The following is a 19310-nucleotide window of genomic DNA, read 5'->3' as shown; positions in this document are numbered from 1 at the left end:
ACTTTTATTAAAAGGTGCGGACGAGGATTTCGGTTGGAACGAAATGCGAAGACAAGTTGAAGCGGGGCGAGGAGCGCGCGGCGGCGGCGGCTCTGGGCCCACGCCCGGGGCCGCTGGTTCGGGTCCCGCCGAAGCTCAGGGCGAGGAGGGAAGGCGGCCCCGGCCCCGCTACCCGCCCTCGGGAGCTCAGCGGGAGCCCGCAGCCGCGCGACTGGGAAACTACTGCGAGGTCTGCGAGGAAGGGCTGATAACGACGGCAGTCGGGCTGCCTTCTCCCGGAGCTGCGCCGCAGCCCCGCACAGAGCCGTCATTGCTTCCCCCGATCGCGGCAGCACAGCGCGGTGTCCCGCGGCCGGGCCGAAGCCGCAGAACCACCGGGCTGCAGAAAACCGTCTGAGGGCCGCAGGTGCTGTTGATGTCTTTTTTTTTTTTTTTTTTTTTTTTTTTTTTTTCCTCTCCTTTCTTTTCTCTTTTCCTTTGTCCCCCCACGCAAAGTAACTAACCCCCCACCTTCAGCTGTGAGTTCTCCCCTGATTGCGAGCGCCTCGTTAAGTCGCTGCACCTGGAGTTCGCTCTGTCCGATTGTAGCGAAGCGCCGCCGCTCTGCGCTGCTCTGATCAGAAGCGCGAGGCTTCATCTCGAGGTCGGGCACGCGGCGGGGGCTGCAGTCGGGTGCTCCCTCAAGCTCAGGGTTGCGTCCCCCCAACGGCTCCGCGGCCGCGTTCCGCTCCCCGCAGCGCTCTGCCGGTGTCCGGGGTGTCCGTTCCTCTCAGCCGTCGCTCTCCGGTTGATGTAAGTAATTTCTGATTGAATTTATTGCTGATTAGAGCTGAGCATCGGTTTACACAACAAGAAATTATGCCTCGTTCAGTTCATTAGCGTGACGGGTGTTTGCTTTATGAGTAGATCGCTAATGCTAATGACCGAAGCTGATTGATTTCTAATGCGAATATAATGACGCAGATGTAGGGGAATTAAGGAAAAAAATCCACACTGATAATTGTTGGGTTTTTAGGGAGCGCGTGCGGGGGCGAGGAGAGGAAAAGGAGAAGCCAACCGCCTCGCTCCTGCGTGAGCGGTGCGGGGATGGAGATTAATGGCGCCGGCAAGAGATGGCAAGTTTGGTCCTAAAGGAAAAGTGCCGTAACTCCGGGGCTGGCGCCGCGCAAAGCGTTCCCCTCGCGGTCCGGGCTCCGCGTTCCGTCGCCCGTAGCTGCCGCGTGCCGTGCGGGCTGGGCTAGGAGCCGGGCGACGGGGGGGGGAATCCGCGCACAGCGCGCCGCGGGGCCGCCCCCGGCAGCCAGCCTGCCCCGCTCCTCCGGGACCGTGCGGTGCGGACGCCAGGTGGGATTCGGGAGGCGGGGAAAGAGGAACAGAGCGCTAGGCGCGGGGTTAGAGCAGCCCGCGGTAGCCGTCGGCTCTTGCCGGCGCGTTATCCCCGAGGGTGACCTCAGGGATCCGCTGACGCGAGGGGTTTTGTGGAGCTCAGCGGTCGGAGCGCTGCCGGAGGCGGGGGGAGTAATAGGGCTCTGCGGGAGCCCCGCGGCGCAGCTGCGCGGGATGGGGAGGGTGAGCAGGCTGCGTCGCTGCCGAGAGCGCCGTGGGTGTGCGGGCAGTGCCGGGAGCCACGTGCAGCGTGGGGGGAAGGGAAGGGCTCGGCGAGGCCGGCGGTGGTCGGTCAGTGCGCGCCTCGGGACAGCGCTGCGCTCCAGAAGGCCCGGCACGGCCCGGCGGCTGCGCGCCGCATCGCGGGTATCCGCGCTACGGGCGTCTCCACACCTCCCACCAGGCGCCCTGGGACAGCCAGGCGCTGCCACGATGTGAACGTCTGGGTGCGGGGCTCTCCGTTCCTCGTGTTATAGTGGCTTTGAGCCTTCTATTGGACGAGTGAGGAAGATGATGATGTTTGTCCTTCTGCTTCTTTGGATCTGGGCTGCGATGATGAGGGAAGTGCCTTTTAAGTTGCAGGAGTTGAATTTAGTTTCTTACAGCGTGGGGTTTTTGAAAGGCAACGGTTGCTGTTCTGAGCTCGGGCCCTGGGGCTGAGAAAGCGCTTGGGAAGGCAGCTGTGCTATCAGAGGTTCTAAGGCTGCATAATACCTGGACTTGCAAAGCCCAGGACTCTCCTGTTTTTTGTGCTTGTATCACTGGCAACAGAGCACTGAGCATCAGGAGCCTTCCTTGAAGAATGCAACTCCTAGTGCTCTCACATCAGCAGCCTTTTAATTCTCTTTCTCCTGTAGCAATAGCAGGTCATACACCTTTTGGTCTCAGCCTCTTTCTTTGGTGTGCCCCTCTGCTGCATGTTTGAGAGTAATTCTGTCTGGGGGTGACCAAAGCTCTGCTGATCACTAAGGAGATGAAGATGTGAGGAAAGGATGCTGTGGAAGAGTTTGAGTACATTAAAGACTGGAGACATGATAGTCATTAACTTGTGCTGTGTGCAATATGTTAGAAGAAATAGCAGTGCATCAACTTCTGATGGGATTTATAACTGAAGTGCTGAAAATGTCTTTCATCCAGAAGTAGCGTGGGGCTTTGCTTTTTGTTTTGTCTGTGCAACCCTCGTTCAAGGACTGGAGGATCACAGGACTCTTGCTTTATTTTTCAATTAGAAGTCCCTCAGCTCATAGTGAAAATTCTCAGTTCATACTTGCACTTAATGCTAATACATTTTAATGTGCTTTTGGTATTTTTGGGTCAACCAAGTCGAGGCCATCCTCCTTGAGCTTCTATATTGGCAGTGTTTCCTAACTTTGCCAGTGGTAAATGACGCTATTTCAAAGATAAATATTGTAATCCTGAATTAATAATAAAAACTGCCAGTAGTTGTGTGGCAGTGGTTTTCAGAGCTGCTGTCACCAAAGTAGTTGTACTTTTCTCTTTCTGCTATCAAATGAAAGTGCTGGGTTTTGGGGGGAGAGGGAGAGCAGAGGGGAAGGAGAAAAGGTAAACGTGGTATTTCTCATTCTAACATCTTTCCTTCAACGTTCCTTGTGAAGCGCTATGGGGTGCTGGTCAGGCTGCCTGGTCTGCTGACCTGATAAATAACACTTCCATTGGAGGAACAGAGCAACACTGTGCTCTTTACCACTCAGGTGTTCCTGAATTCGTAACTGTTAAAATCTGGTCTTCAGAACTTGAAATCCCATCAGTTCTCCTTCATACTCTATCTTCCCCGTAATCCTTGTACATATGTTGAGTCGCCTGCTCAAATTCTCCATTGGTGTTGATCTGTTGCTCCATTTTGAGTATTTATGTCACTTCTGCCTGGTTTTGTACTTCCAAGCTGTCAACAGAGCTGAATTTCCCTACTGCTCTGTCTGTTAAGTTGTAGCTATAGAGAAGCTTCTGATCTGTCTCTTTTTAATCTGGTTTTATTGTTCCTTTGCTGTCTCCTTTCTGGTGATTAATCTCACTATTTCAGTCTTTGGAGCACCTTTCTAAGGGGTCACTTGTTCTTAGAACCTGGAGGATTGCAGCCTGTGGTGTTAAAACACCTTCAGGAATGGCACAACCACTCATATCTATGATAACAAAATGAGGCTCAGCACTTATTAGGTACATAATAGAAATAATAATGGAGGTAGTCGTGCAGTTTGTTGTGTGGCCAACATCATGCAGTGGTAACTGAGTAGAGATATTTACTGAATTTCCTGCAACATATTCCCAGTTCTCTACTGTGGCTTGATTAAGCTAATTGGGAATCTGGCCAGTAATTCACTACTATCAATATGCATAAACTTACCAACTCCACATTTTGCGTGCCATGTACATAAAAATTGTACGAGTCTGATCAGAATTAAATTATTTTCCCACATTGGGATAAGTCAGTGTTGAGTCTGGAAGTACTGGTTTAATGCAGCATCTTTGACCTATGAAAATCATATTTGTTTTCCTAACGTACATAGTGAAAAGACTTCATTGACTTAAAGGTACTTTGGAAAGGGTACATTGAGAGAAAGCAATCTTCAGGGGGAGGAGGATCTTTCATTGTTACAGCAGTGGTGCCAGGGCTCAGGATTCAAACTGTAGCTTTAAATTCCAGTGGGTTGTTAAATGAGGTTTTTCTGCTGACGAAAATTTGCGTAGTTGTATTGCAGTGCAGATTCTTGCATCTTATTTTACACCTGGGACCTTGTGGCAGAAGCCAGGAAATGATGCTACAGGAATGTGTTCCAGCCCTATTACTTCTGCTGTGGCATGCAGCTGCTGTACCTGCATGAGGCAGAGGTGGCGTGGATAACTCAAACTTGGCAAGAAACACATCCATGTTCCCTTTCTGCCATTTTCTTATCTTTCCTTTGGCCTATGTAACCAACTTTTACCCTTGTTTGTAAGATCGCCTAAAACTTTCGGATTACTGGAGGCATCCCAGTGCAAAGGCATGCCTTTGTTGTCCAAAATTTAAGATGTCTAAGATAAGTATTGTTTGTTTTTTAAATAACTGTTATATCAAAAGGTCAGGGCTGTCCAGTGGTCCTGGTGATGGTCGCATCAAATTGCATCAGTATAGGGTTTGAGTTGCCTAACCTACTCTAGTTCCATGAGAAGCTTTTCCTACTTAAAATATTTTCTGTGTCCTTAATAAATGGTTATAAATGAAGAGAAATGGTTAAAAGTTAATTATTACGTTTTCATTGTATAGCATCTCTTGTTATTTTTTTTCTTCATACAGTAGATGGATTTATAAAGAAACAATCTCCCCTCCACTCAGTGACAGTCTCTTAAATGATACTGAAGACTTAAACTATTGTCTTGTGGGGGGTGAAGGAAGAAGCAGTTGAATTCTGCTGGAGTTGTTTTAAAACAAAACAAATGAAATACATATTAAAACATGGAGAACAGTAACAAGAACAGAAATACAGCATTTGTTGCTGATGTGTTTTTGTGCATTTTATGGCATGGTTTGTCAGAGTATCAGGAAGTGCTGATGCTTCTGAAAGCAGGAGAGCCCATGTTTGCATTCTCTAGGCAACTGGTCAGTACCTCAGGTGTGGTTATGGCTGCCTAATGGCAAGAATGGCGGTAGTGCAGCCACATCCCTTTGGCTGTATTTCAGCAGCTGGGAAGATAAATGAGTCCTGTGTAACTTTAGATCAACTGCAGGATGATATGTTTAGTTTAATGTTTACGCATGTTTTTAATGTTCCCCTTATTGTGTTTTCAGCAAAGCTGGAAAATATTACAAATACAACATTGGAGTGTTGTTTCTAAATTGATGTAATTAGATCTGGTGTGATTAGTGCAGCTAGTATCAGCATGTTTCAGAGAAGGGAGGATTCTTTATTCAGGTTGGTTTCCCGTGTACTCTCTTAATTTGAAGTTATGGGAACATATTTTATATTTCCTGAATACATCTGTCACATCTTCATGGTGACAGCATGTCATACCGCTCTGTGTTCCCATCTTTCTGTACCTACACTAATGTCTTGTCAATAATGCTGCAGTGAAGCTTTTGTTCCTAGTGCAGGAAGCTCCTACCTGACTCGGATGCCTCTCACTCAGCCTTCCACCTCTGCAGTCCATGGAAATTTCCCTCCTGTTACGTTGTGGCCAGGTTGCAGCAAACCTTATGTCTGTTCTCAGGGATGGCTAGTTTCTGTGTCTGCTTTCTGAACAAGGAGATTAATTGTACCCGTTACTTTGGCTGGCATGCTTTGCTTCATGATCTATGCAGGACAGGACAGCAACTCTTCCCTTTTCCAGTCATACATGACATAAGAGCTTAGAAGAATTACTCCAAAAGTGGCTCCTTAACTAAGCATCCATCCAGGTTCATGGCTGAGCATGAAGTTTCTTATGGTTCAGAGCTCAGTGTTACAAGGGAATAAAATACTTCTCTCTAAATAGTAGTGAAAACACAGCAGGAGGCATTTAGTTCAGGGCATACAAGTATTGTCCTACCCTTGCCCAGGAAGCAACGTATATTAAATAGAAGATGTCTTGTGCTCTAGCTAAATCAATGTTATTTCTTCCAAAATAGTGCTGCTTCTATTCCTAGAGATAAAAATGTAGCTCGGTATCAGTAGATAACTCTTCCTCTTGGGCTTTCTGTCCTCATCCAATAGTTCTTAGCTCTGTTAGAAAAGGAAGAATTTTGTTATCCCTGGAAGCTTAAATTGCTTTGCTGGCAAATCTGATTCATTGAAGAACCTGAGGATGAAGAGCAGATAGGGAAGGAACAGAAAATAATTTCAGATTATCTTCATAGCCTCCTATTGTTAGGATGTCAGTATCATATATCACCTATGTGGCAAACGTCATACATTGAGATATTTCTTTTTTATCTATTAGGAAATGTATTAATTTTGCATAGGATTTTTTTTTTTAATTGTTGGACTCATCTTTAAAATGTGCCCAGAATGCTCAGAGAATTCTCAACGTCCACTTGAGAAAGATGAGTATTAAAGGATCACACTTCTTTTTTTTTTAATCCAGTTCTGCAGAAAATAGTGCCCTTTTCCACTTTTTAATATGGCACTGCTGTGCTTTGAATGCTGTTACCTCACACTAGAGAGCTGCTAAGAATGCCAGATTAAGCAGTACTTTCTGTAACTGTGGGCTCTGATTTAACACTGTTCACACTTCTTTTGATGAGCACGGAGAGTGGATTCAGTTACTGTAAACATGGGTTTTCCAAAATGGTCTGTAGGAGTAGGAAGAAGGTTAATGTGCCTGTTATGGATGGGGTGGAAAAAAAAAAAGCTTTTCTAATTGACAAAAGGTCTGCAGGGAATCAGCTAGACTGCACACAGTAAGTTATTGACGACTGTATTAGGCATTCTGATGTCTGAAAGACAGCTGCAGTGTGCTTAGCTCTTAGCAGAGGGTTGGTGGGTTTTTTTGGTTTTGTTTTTTGCTTCTGCAGCAATCAGATTTCAGGGTACCGGGAACGAAGGGAAGTGCTTATTCACAAAGTGTGTCAGCTTGCAAACTTGAGATACAGTTCTTTCCTCTTCTCTGTGATGTGGGAACAAGAAGTGACTGGTGTCCCTTGGAGTTTGGATATTTGCCCCCACTCTGAGGATAGTGCAGATCCACTACTGCACCCTGGCAGTGCTGTTTTGACCTTAGAACAACTCCTGTCCCGGAGGCTCTGCTCCTGTGCTCCTGGATTGACTGTGGCTGGAGAATGTTTTGTCAGAAGGGTCCCAGGCTCTCAGTGGGAGCAGAAGACAGAGGGTGGATAATGAGCAGAGCTAGAAGGTGAGAGTTGTTCTGTAGTTCAGCTCTCCCTTGGCCAAATTCCTGCTCCTTCTTGATCTGCCTAGCTCTTCTGTAGAGTCAGTCCTCAATTTCCTTTCAATTAGAGCTCCATCCTACTTTTCTGTCCCTTGCAGTTTGTGGAGTTTAATCGTCTCTCAATTCTATTTCAGCTGCATTTTTTTCTTTGCTTTCATGACTCAGGACTTTTTTCCTCTTTTCCTCATGCTATGTCATTTCTTCTGGCTGGAGCAGTGTCCTCCTTTTCTGAAAGGAAACATCAGTCCTGCAGGAGGATTAAAGGAGAGTTTTAAATAAATTCCCAGGGAGTCTCAACCCTTTGCAAAAACTGGAAGAAAATGGCAGTGAGTTTCAATTATTTCTGAGCTTTATTTCTGCACAGTATAATGTAATTCATAATGTTATCAATATCTGTGAAAGCAGAAAGAAGCGACAGCTACAGGAATTATAAGGAAAACTAACTTAATGAAATCAAAAGCACTATTTAACTTCAAAACACCATAGAAGGGGAGGAAGGGCCAGAGTGAGGAGCACAAATCAAAGCTATTCTGGGAGGAAACAACTTCGGAAAGACTCAAAAGTGAGGCCAGAAGATGGGGGAAGTCCCCCAAACCAGCAAAAGGAAAGCTCATCTAAGCCAGTTCTGAGTAGGTTAGGAACTGAAGAGGCAGGGAATGTTAAGGAATTCTGATTAATGTTGTGTGCAGAAAGGAAAAAAAATAATCACAAACTTTCCTCTGGGTAAAAGGGATCAGAGAAGCACAGTCAATTTGACTATATTACAGAGACAGTGTTTAAAAAATAAACAAACAGCCCTGCAGCTTTCTCATCAAACCTCCTCTGTCTTCAAATAACAACAAGGAGTCCAAACTATAAATCTTAAAAATTTCCTTCTGTCAAAACATGGACAAATAAAGCCCGGATTCTCCTTTAAAGTTAGTAAATATGTCAGAGGTGAGATTGCAGCATCTCTTCTCCTTTAATGAACATGATTAAAACCATAGGGCTTCATTTCCATACTACTTGAAAAGCAAATAATGAAATGGAGAACAACATCAATAAGGTGCTGTGTGCTTCATTCTCAGCACTGCATTTCCTACCAACTCCAGCTGCTATTAGCAGGATCAAGATCTAGGTAACTTCTGTCTGTTGTCTCAGAAAGGAAATGTTTCTGCCACCAGTGGAGAGCATCAGCCTGTGGCATGAGCACAGTGCTTGAAGGCTGAGAATGGTTTGCTTGAAATAAAAGCAGAACTGCATGAGATTTTGATGAGAGGACATCAATGAGATAATGACAAGTTACAGCCAGAAATAACACAGCGTTTGTTTCTTTTGTCATAGGGATGACTCCATTATTTGCCTTGAAAACTGGTTTCAGGTTATTAGAATCTGTGTAACTTTGAGTATGTTGCTTTTCAAGTTTATTTTATTGAGTCAAATGATAATTTGCATCGGTTCTCATGTGGAGGAATCACTACTTCATTGCATAATAAAACAGTTTCCTTAAACATTCTGCCTAAGGCCTGTGCAACATTATGGATTGTTACAGCTGAAATAAGGAATGCTGCTTCTAGTTTAAAAAGACTCAAAATGCAATGAAGTGAATGAATCTTTCTTGCAACTTGTGAGACAAAGGTTGCTGCTTCGTGTTTCCAGTTAACTGAAACCACAGACAAAACTGGATTTTTGCTTCTATTGGTATTTCAGGTTATTCCTGATGGAATAACTTGGACCTAGCAATAAGTACTTATTTTGTTTTGCTCATAAAATGTTAGGCAATTAAGACTAATGCATGTTATTAACATTAGGGCATTTGGAACCTTTTTTCCTTGTCAAACAACAGGTCCTTGGTTTGTCTTTTCAAAACTCATGTGTTTAATCTAGCTGTTGTATTGTCACAGTGCCACTTCAGTAGGCTGGTACATTTGTATTTTGGTTACTTCCCAATGTTCCTCCACAGCAGCAGTGAAATCAGAGGTAACTGTCTCAGGGCTGGGAAGCAGAGAATGCAGTCTGAACACACACTGAAAGGCCCCAGCGTGTGTCAGGTCTGTGTTTCCAACCCCTGGTGTAATTCCCAGCTGATGGGATACCACCTGGTAATAGCAACTGCTCCTGCAGAGTTCTGCTAGCCATAATAAGGTGCACATTGTATACAATAAAAACAGCTCAGCTTTATTACCTGGCTTGCGTGCCTGGTAATGAATAGAAGGAAGGCTCGCTCCCTCACGAACAGCAAAATTTAATATAGTCTCTTCCTGGAGTTGCACCGGTGGGACTAAAAGTTTATCTCAGCATTCCAAGGGCAATAAAAATCTAAATTTAAACTCGGAATGTCTTACTGGGGCAAGAGTACCCAGAGGCTGTGTACTCTTCAAACTTTGTTTAGGTCATAACTGCTTATGTAAAGTTAGTTTATACCAGCTAGTTAGGTTTTATGTTTTTGAGCACTATCTTCATTACGAAGGAGAGGCGTATCCAGTGGAGGGGGTGCATTTGAAAGTTCAGCTCTGCTTTACTATTGCATTTAATTTAGTTTCTTGCTGCTTAGTGCATAGCTATATGAAGAAATCCCTAGCTCTTAACCTTCATGTCGCAGATGCCTTTAAAGTCTGTTCTGGTTCATTCCCATAGTTAAACACCTCAGATATTTGGAGTTTATGGTTGTATGGTAACTGTTGAATCATGGCCTGAACCACTGATTGATCACCTGAGGTGAGCATTGAGTCAGCCCTAGGAGCACAGGTGAAGGCAATTCAGCTGTGTGACTGGAAGGGGTAGACCTCATTTAAGGCTGACTGCCATTGGGAAGGGTCTCTTTATGAAGATTGTTCCCTTTGGAGTTTTCTACTGTGAGCCTAGAACATGGGTGAGCATTTCATTTATGTTTTGATTATCTCTTTCCACCACAATAATCTTTCTAATTATGCAACCTCTAAAATATCATCCTAACCACGCCACTCTGATAACTGTGTATTTGTTGATTGAAATATGAAAGGGCAATGAAAAAGATACTGGTGAAAGCTGGCATTAGCAGGGAATCTCCTGTTAGCTGTGGTCACAGATGAGAATGACTGACTGTAGAAAGCAAACAGCTGCCAGCCAGTGGACTCTGATTAGAGCTTCACTGTCTCAGTGGTGGCTTATTCTCTTTGTCCATAGTTTTAAAGGTGGGGATGGGAAGTAGGGAAGCCTAAATGCCATTTCTGCAGCATGAGTACGAACAAGACAGGATGAGAAAATTAACTGGAGGTTTTCCTGAGGTTGTATCTGGTAAGCAGGGCATTCATCAAGCCCTGTGTGAAATTCCGAGTCACTACTACTACGATGTTCTAAGATTCTCATTAGCTGATTTCCATCTGGAAAGTGTGAGAATATTGGTGTTAGCCATCACAAAGATGAGATGGATGTGTGGAAGGGGACAGTTCTGATGATAGAACTTGAGAGGAAGGAGCATTCTTAAAGCTGCTTAGCAGCCATTTCCATCTCTGTGTGTGCTTCACCTACGTAGGAACACAGCTGTGCATCCACAGGGAAGGCGGTAAGAAAGTGATGAGAGCAGGTTTAAAGTTCTCACAGTTTCTAGGCGAGTCATTAAAGTTGTTCATGTACTATATCAGCAGGTCTGTTTACTCTGTTCATTCTTTGAAATAGTTGTGCTCTGCATCTTTTAGATGTTTGATGTGATGACAGATTAGGAACTATGTGAATCAGACTAAATTATATAGACCTTCAGGAAAGGTCAGAAAGTAATGTTTTGGTATGTTGGAAGACTGATGTGCATGTGATGTAATCTCCAAAACTGGCAGTCCTTGAAACTGTGCGTAGGTGAAAATAGGAGAAAATAGTTGAAGAGAAATCCTTGCTTTTTGCAGATATCAAGGCATGTTTCCAAATCACTTTACATAGATCTCCTGATAAACGTTCTATCTTCTTTTTATTTCTTCTGTCCTAACTGCCACTCCCATTTTTACATCAGCTGCTGCTTTATGTATCATTTGTCAATTTTCTCTGCCAGAATAGGTCTATTCTGATTTCCTTTTATCTTTTGATATCTGCTTCACCATGACTACTGCACCATTCTAATTTCTAGCACTTCTGGCATTCATTGGCATTCAGCCATTAGTACTGCTAGTTCTTTTTCAGTCTTCTAATAGTGTTTTAATGCATTTATAGCCCTTTGTGCACCGCAATCCCCACGTGTCAGTTTTCTTTTGGTGGGCTGATATGTGGGATTTCCTCTGACATCTGTTGATGCCCAGGCTTCCAACCAACAGAGCAGCAGCTGGCTCAGCATTCCTGGAAATTGCCATTTTTTCCTTGGGTCTCCTGCTCAACACATAGATTCACACACACTGTTGAGTTCTGCTGTTAATTTTATTATAATATATTCCCAAGACTGCTCATCTTCACTTTTCTGCCAATGCTGCTTTTGGCAATGAACAAACGTTAGTTATTCATAAGTTCCGTTTGTGCAAGTCAATTTATTACTCAGTAGGCCTGTTATGGTCACTATGGACATGTTAGAGCCTTTCACACAAAACGTTGCTATGTTGGATTGTGTTAGATTGGACAAACATCTAGAAGTTTCTGCTCCTTCTCAAATACATTTAGATTTCTATGAGAAGAAGAGATTTTTGTTTCTCTCTTTCTCTCATTACATGCATTATTTTTTACTAACCCTCATTCTGTAAGAGCAATACAAAATACATTTTATTCAAAAAAAATGGAACATGAATTACAGCCTTATGAGCTGCTCTGGAATGTAGGTGCTTCCTTTAAGCTCTCGAAAGATGTTACTTCTGGGAGCAAAAACCTTATTTCTTCTCTGTGACACTTTGTTGTTCAGCTGCCTTGAAAGAGCCGTTTAAGGCGCTGATTGTTTCTGATGGTGATGGCAGTTGCTCCAGAGAAATATATGACTGTGGTTTGAAGATGAATATATGGCATAAATTATAGCACGAGTAACTTTTCTGTGATGTGTTAGGCTTCACCCATTTGTTTCACAAAGGCACATAAACAATTCTATACTGCTATTTTAAGCTGACATTACAACAGAGTCCTCATCTTTTCTTACTTACATGGCTTGCAATTACTTTTCAAATTTCTTCATAAATATTATGTAGTCTTTATACTGTGTGTTCCTTTCCATCATTTCGGTGATTTATTGTTACTCACGGGACAGTTGTGCTTGCAGCTCCTTATGTTTGCAAACTTACTACAAAAGTGCAAATGCTTAGAATTGTGCAGATGCGACTGTGTGCCTGACTGCCTGCTTGTTGTCCTGACAACATGCATGTTTTGAATGACTGTATGCAGACACGGAGCAGTGTAGGATGCTACAAATGTGGACCTTGGGAAAGGTATGGAGAAGACAAAGTTAATTATTGCCATTAAACACTGTAGAACTACCAGAAGAGGAAAAATAATCAGCTTCAATATATTTACCCTTAAAAAAAAAATATATATATATATATATATTTTAATATATATATATATATATATTTTTAAATAAAATTAAAATATATATATATATCTTATAGTGATTAACCTTTATCGTGTAAGTCCTTTGTAGGTCATTAGTGTTGTAACTGTGCATATATGTGCCTGCTTCTGAAAACAATTCAGTCGTAATCTCGTAATGTTGAATTCTACCTGGCAGTTTTATTTGAGCTTAATTTCTTTTTCTTCTAATGCTGTTAGCTGGCGAGTTATGAGACAGGCATCAGCTGAAAGCACCAGGGGAAGGGCAGGTATTGGCAGTGGCATAAAAGCAGAAGGGGAGGAAAAAGAATAGCTATTGTAGCATTTATCAGTATTCTGCTAGTAGTCTGCTCAGACACAACTCCAGAGTACCAATGTCCATACTGCAATTTCTTTCAAAGGTTGGAGCTATCCATTTCCAGGGTTACAAGACAAAAGTCTAAATCTTCCAGATATTATAATGAGCTGTTTTATTGAATTGTTACAAGAGGAAACCTTAGAACTTTTTCCTTAGGTATAAATATTTTAATTCAGTTCCTTTGGAGGGCATGTGAATGTAGGCAACTGACTTTATTAGAATGCACTTCTTAAGGTAGTTGATGTCTACATGTGAAAAGAAAACCATCTGTAGCCAAATATTCTAGGCAAGTAAGAGAGGTAAGTGGCTTTTAATTTAGGGCTTGATTTTTGACCATCCAATGAAGTGTAAGAAAGGCTCCTGTTAGTTTCCATAGGTTCTTTATTGTAATTTCAGTGAAGGAAATTTTATTTTATGCAGCCAGGTGGAAGGTGCCATGTTCCCTAATGGAGGGATGGCACCAGGCCTTGCTGCATAGAAAGCTGCTCTGGCAAACCTGTGAAGTCCAACTTAAGGGAAAAAAGGAAAGCAACAAAAAAGTGGGTAAGACTCCTGTTGATCTGACATTAGCAGATCTGTGGTCTATTGCTTCTTTTCTATCTGAGGAATTAAATTAGAAACTTAGTCAATGTTTTCTTTCAAGCTGATATGCTTCAGATTTTGTCCATGGCATTCATAAAAGAGCTTTCTCCTTTTGTGCAAAGCAATTGTTAAGCAAGGAGAAGGAACTTTGGTGAACAACAGAGTATGTGAAAGACAAAATTTTATAACGTCCAAAAATACACCTCAAAGTGATTATATTTACCCAGAAATTTCCTTAAGAGAAAGAAGGAATTCATTAGAAAATAAAATGCTTTTCATGTACTTAAATTCTTCATTTTGATGTTACTAAAGTCAATCAGACTGTTTCAACTCTAACGTTGTGTTGGGAGGATTGCAAATGAAGAGAATCAACATTTGGAATTGAGAAAATGAGCCATAACTTTCAATTCCAGTTGAGAAAATGAATTAAAATATTTACTTATATTGAAAACCTGTATTTTTGTGCAACTACTTAAATCAATGTATTTGCTCTTTTGAGAAATCCTGTTTTCTGAAATTAAACTGTCACTGAATTTTCAGTTGGAATTTTGTCGCTGTAACTGCATAACAGAGGCAGTTAACTAGGATCTCTGATAGAAACCCATTCAGTCAAAAGATTAGAACACTGAGGTGGGTACAGATTACATTAGAAAGCACTTGTCATATTCAATATTACTGTCAGAGAAAATATGATGGGAAAAATAAGGAATACCATATCAGTATTCTCAGTTGGAAGCTCTAGATATTATTATTTTATGGATTTTGCATCAGTCATTCTTCTATAGTCAGTCATGTATGCTTAGATTTATGCAAGCCCAGTGAGAACATTTTAAGAAAATACTAACTTCCAGTGGAGTGGTTTATCACAGTTAAAGTTAACAGTAATAATTCCATTGCATTTTTTAAAGGCAAGTATCATTTGGAAATATATGATAACTATAATAAGTATACAGATTTACTAGGTTTTGTTGTTCTCACTAGCTGGTCCTTGAAGGGAAATATTTTTGTGTGCACGTTTCTGTTGTCTGCTTTGTGTCAGAAAATGCATGTAAAATGCTACCAAGTCTGACACCTACTTTGTCTCCAGTGTTTTCCTTGTGTGAAAGAGTACCCAGCTGCATGGAAATAGGAAAAATGCTGCTTCTTACAAGCTTCCAGCCTACTGGAGGATATTCTCAGCTGAAGTCAATGGAAAGGAGTAACTATGCTTTTTTTATGCCAGATAAATACATACAAGAAAGTCTTAGCGCTCCATTTTGGTGACAGTTTCTGGCAAGTAAAAAGTGTAGGTGAAATCAGTTTTGTTTCCTCCCAAATATTTGTATGAGATTTTGCCATGTTCCTTTTTCACCCAATTTTGTGGATGTAACTGATGCATGGTTTCCACTGTCTTGAAATCTGAAGAACAAACTTTTCACTCTCTGATAGCTGCTGTAAAAGGAGAGACTCTTCTAATTATGAACAAAAAATGTAACATTTATCATTAAAAAGCTAAAATGGAGACTCATTTACAAGAGAATAAGCTTTGTCAAGTGCACTTTTGTATTGAAATATTTTGGAAAAATCTCTTGCTGAAGATTTTTGAAGACAGACGCACAGAAAGATAATTTCATTTTTTGACATGTTTTACCTTTGCAAAGTTACTGGGCTGTTGACAGGTACAACAAGACGTGCTACGCTTACATGCTATTAGTGCAGTAGGCTTTGAAAAATGTCTAATGCATTGGCATATCTGACAATTTAGGGTATTAGTTAACAGTAAGACTCAGTAAATAGAGTGAATTTTAGCTGCAACTGCTGACTTGGGCGTTCAGTCAACATCTGCAGTACAGGGCTGAACTATATGCAACAAATAATGCCATTTTATGCTGTAGAGATGGAAGCTGGCATTATATGCCGTGTATGGCTCAGTCTGAGAGCAGTGGTAATTGCAATATATTGAAGTTTTGCATTGTAATAAAAATAGAGACCATTAGTGGATACCATTTATGTCATTAGTATTTAGTGTCTGCGTGTTGCAGCTTTTTTAGTGCTCATAAAACTGTCTCTGCTTGCAGATATGTGACAGCACTGATATAAATCTAAATGTTTGGAAATCCATAAGACATAAAAGATAGAGAGTAAATAGGGGCATAACACTATCGGCAAAAACTTAATAATTTGGCACACAAATGTTTACATATTTGCATGTCTAATACAGTGATTAGCATACTGGTGATCACATTTGTACCGTGGAAGACCTTGATGAAACAGACAACAACAAATAAGGTAGCCCAGGAGATTTCACTGAATCCTGAACGCCAACCGAACATTACAGACTGTGTTGTTTGGAATTCCCAGTGTAAGGTTTTCATTTAAGAAATCCAAGAAATTCAGAAGTCAAATCTCCATGCAGAAGTTCTCTGGGAAAGCCATCCTCTCTCCTTGATTTCAGGAGTGCCCATTTTCAGTTGAGAGATTCCCAATCAGCCAATCATTCCCAATGGCTGATTTGCCTCTAAAAGAGGAGCACTTTGCTGTCTTTTTATTTCTCTATGAAAGTGATGGATTTGAAGCAAGAGGTTCTGAGACTTGTCTTCTGTACCCTCTGTCTGTGTCTTCTCCAGCTCTGACCTTTACGTCCTGGAAACACACTCGAGGTTGGTTGCAGAACTCATGAGGGATTTGGAACTCAAACAAATTATGCTGTACTGAGAGAACACAGAAAACAATAAAAAACATTTCAGTCATTTGGAGTGAAGGACAGGAAGCATTTGTTAGAAAAAGCATCTTTCCAATTACATTTCCTTTCAGAGGAAAGTTTTATCAATGTTTTTAGTTTGATATGTGTATTAATGCTTAACATTAAGCATTAAGCAACATTAGCTTCTGTTTCAGAAGAAAAGAAAACCTTTGAAAAATGTGAATCTCCACTACACAATGAGCAGTGAGCAGGGTGGGAAAAATGATGGTATAAATGACGGTGGGTGTGAACATCTGCAGAAAGCTTGGGGCTCACAGTAGTTTAAAGTTAAGCAATTAAGTGCTTTTCTGGAGCTCAAGTAGTAAGCAGAACTGAGGCATAAGCCTTCAGTACAGTGAATGTAAATATTTCAGTGTCTTTTACAATCTAATTATGGGAAGTGTTACAGTGGAAATCTTACTGCTCCTTTCCAAAATATATTTTTGTCTATCTGTCAAAACAAACTGAAATGTAAATCTCTACAATGTTTTCAGTCTTTAAAGCATTCAGTACAGCTATTTATATTCACATAAATTCTGAAATCTTCTGAAACTTTGTAGCTCTGACTGCAGAATTCAGTGTTGCTTCTTAGCACACTGAACACTGATGGCTTTGAACACACAGTGACAATGCGACTATGAGCACCACCCTGCTGAGAGACATTTCTAAAGGAAAAGTGAATTTTATGTTGAAGTTTTTGATTGATTTTTAGAATTAGGGGGAACATTGAAGTGCATAAAAATTGTTTAATTCTTCTGTCCTCTGCTAAATTGCTTGTTGCTTTTTTTTATCCAGCAGATACGAGAGCAGAGAGGCCATTCTGTAGGCAAGTTTGTACTAGAACCACTAGGGGAGGGAAATCATAATACGGCTGAACAGGTGAGTTTTGAGGTAGAGATAATATATGCCTGACTGGACCTGCGCACACTTACTAAATGCACACGTAAAGGAAGCAAATATATGAGAATGATTTTTAGAGGAGTTCTTTGAATGCTATTGCATCGTACGACAGAAGACCGTTTGGATTTCTAGCAAAAGGTGGGGAGTCTGACAAAATGCCTAACTTCAGGTAACATGTACTGGAATAATTGTACTAACTATAGTTCCCAGAAAGCCCTGTATGAAGTCTCAGTTTACTCCATTACTCCATTAAACAGGACATGCAGATGTGATGTTTTGAGCTGGAAATGAATGTTGAAATGGTGGTGTCTATCAGACTACATAAACAAATTTTCTGTTCTCAGTAATGTGTTTTCTCTTATTGTGTTTTCTTAGACCTATTCTTTAGGTTCACTTTTGCTCTGCTAGGTGATCCTTGCTGTAAAGTTGCTCTCTTGTACTTCCTCATATCTTGCGGGTAGACAGTGTATCATCCCTGATTCTTATGGGACAGTCAGCCTTATTAGGTTACCCAAATTGCTACAGGTCACAGCTGAGATGTATTGCTGGAATTTAATAGGAAAGCTTGCCCAATACAGACTCAGCTGTTCTTACTGCTTGTTATTGCTTTCATGAGAAGCACAGGAGATTATTGAAAGATATGTTTATAAAATATACAGTGCAGTACAGCTACACGCTAGCTTTATGCCAAATTAGGTCTTGAACTTGAATGGATTCAGGCATCTACTGCAGTGTAGATTACAGTTCTCTGTGTGACCTCACACATGTAGGTTGGCCTCCTCCTGGCTTACTTAATCCATCTGCAAAATGGAGAAAAACAAGTACTTCAGTAAAAAAAACAGGTATGCATCTGGGCCCAACTGTCCTGGGTAAATAAATTACAGATAAGGCAGTGGCTCAACTGAAGGGATAATAAAGAGGAAATGCAAGTCTCTTTGTCTTCTCCACACATTTATCATTAACCTAGTGGTGTGCTCCTTTAGATTTATTGGCTATGTTTAGTCTCACTGGACTTCCAGCAGAACAGATGTGGAGTCATTGGCTTTTCCTGCAATTCAGTACACTTGAAGCTCTGTGCGGTTTGTCTTATTGGAGGGAGCCCAGGCAGTGGGTTTTACTGACTTGTGAATGAATCAATAAAGCGTGTTCCCATAGGTTTCTGAATTGTCTCATTCATTAAGAATGGAATTGGGCAGTGGAAGATTGATTTTTGTGACAAATCGGCTATTTTTTCTTTTCCTAGCAGACCTTCATTTAGACAGTGGATTTCTGGAATCACAAAGCTTCATCAGAAATATTGTGCAGCTTTTAAACTGCAGCAAGAATTATGGTAAATAGTTTAAATGTCCCATTTCACAACACTTTTGAGAGCTCAGAATGACATGAGTTATCTTTAGCAATCCAAATTAGTTGACTTAAATTGGTGGAAAGGTGCTGAGCTCCCACAGCTGAGGGATGTATCTCACAGAGTATTTGATGCATGCAAGCAAGAGATATTTGGACAGAGAAGCATTCACACAGAAGTGTTACCTATTGTGTGTAACTGAGGATCACGTCTTTGTTTATCATAATGGCTTATGACAGTTCTTGACAGTTGTGATGTGTGATATATTCTGCTTCAAATGCAGTTGTGCTGTAGAAGCACCTAAGTAATTACAATTGTATAGGCATGGAACCAGTTCAATTTTTGGCAGTCATTTTAAATGTACTTATATTTTGCTTAGTAGCCATGTGTCTGTGCAACTCTGAAAGAACTTACCTTTACTGATGTTTCATGTGAAAATACTTTACCTGCTTGGCACATACAGGCTACCTGGATTTCACTTAATTAAGTGACAGTATGCATTTAGGTTGTGGAATTCACAGGTAGTGTGATGTTCACCCTGGAACCCATGCTCTTAATGTGCAAATTTGCATTTCCAGCATTTTGAACCAATGTTAATTTCACACACAGGCTGGGGAGAGATAGGGGCAGTGCTGCATAAGCAGCTCCCTATTTTTCACAGAATCACAGAATTGTAGGGGTTGGAAGGGACC

The 19310-nt window shown here is 41.5% G+C and overlaps 1 long non-coding RNA gene across 5 annotated transcripts in view; it reads left to right on the top strand.

Annotated features, from left to right (window-relative positions):
* Positions 1 to 528: 528 nt before the first annotated feature.
* Positions 529 to 19310, top strand: part of LOC128082114 (uncharacterized) — a 26230-nt gene continuing 7448 nt past the window's right edge. For 2 of the 5 annotated variants that reach the window (XR_008207552.1, XR_008207554.1), the window contains exons 1-3: positions 529 to 792; positions 17172 to 17252; positions 18520 to 18603. This is a non-coding gene — a long non-coding RNA (uncharacterized LOC128082114). Of the gene's footprint in view, positions 793 to 13500; positions 13613 to 17168; positions 17253 to 18516; positions 18604 to 19310 lie in introns of those variants that run through there. The other 3 variants (XR_008207555.1, XR_008207556.1, XR_008207553.1) reach the window with 3 other exon arrangements.

Source organism: Tympanuchus pallidicinctus, unplaced genomic scaffold, assembly GCF_026119805.1.
Source record: "Tympanuchus pallidicinctus isolate F22 unplaced genomic scaffold, pur_lepc_1.0 scaffold22, whole genome shotgun sequence".
NCBI lineage: Eukaryota > Metazoa > Chordata > Aves > Galliformes > Phasianidae > Tympanuchus > Tympanuchus pallidicinctus.
Note: the sequence above shows the minus strand (reverse complement) of the source record. Positions and strands in the feature narration are given on the sequence as shown.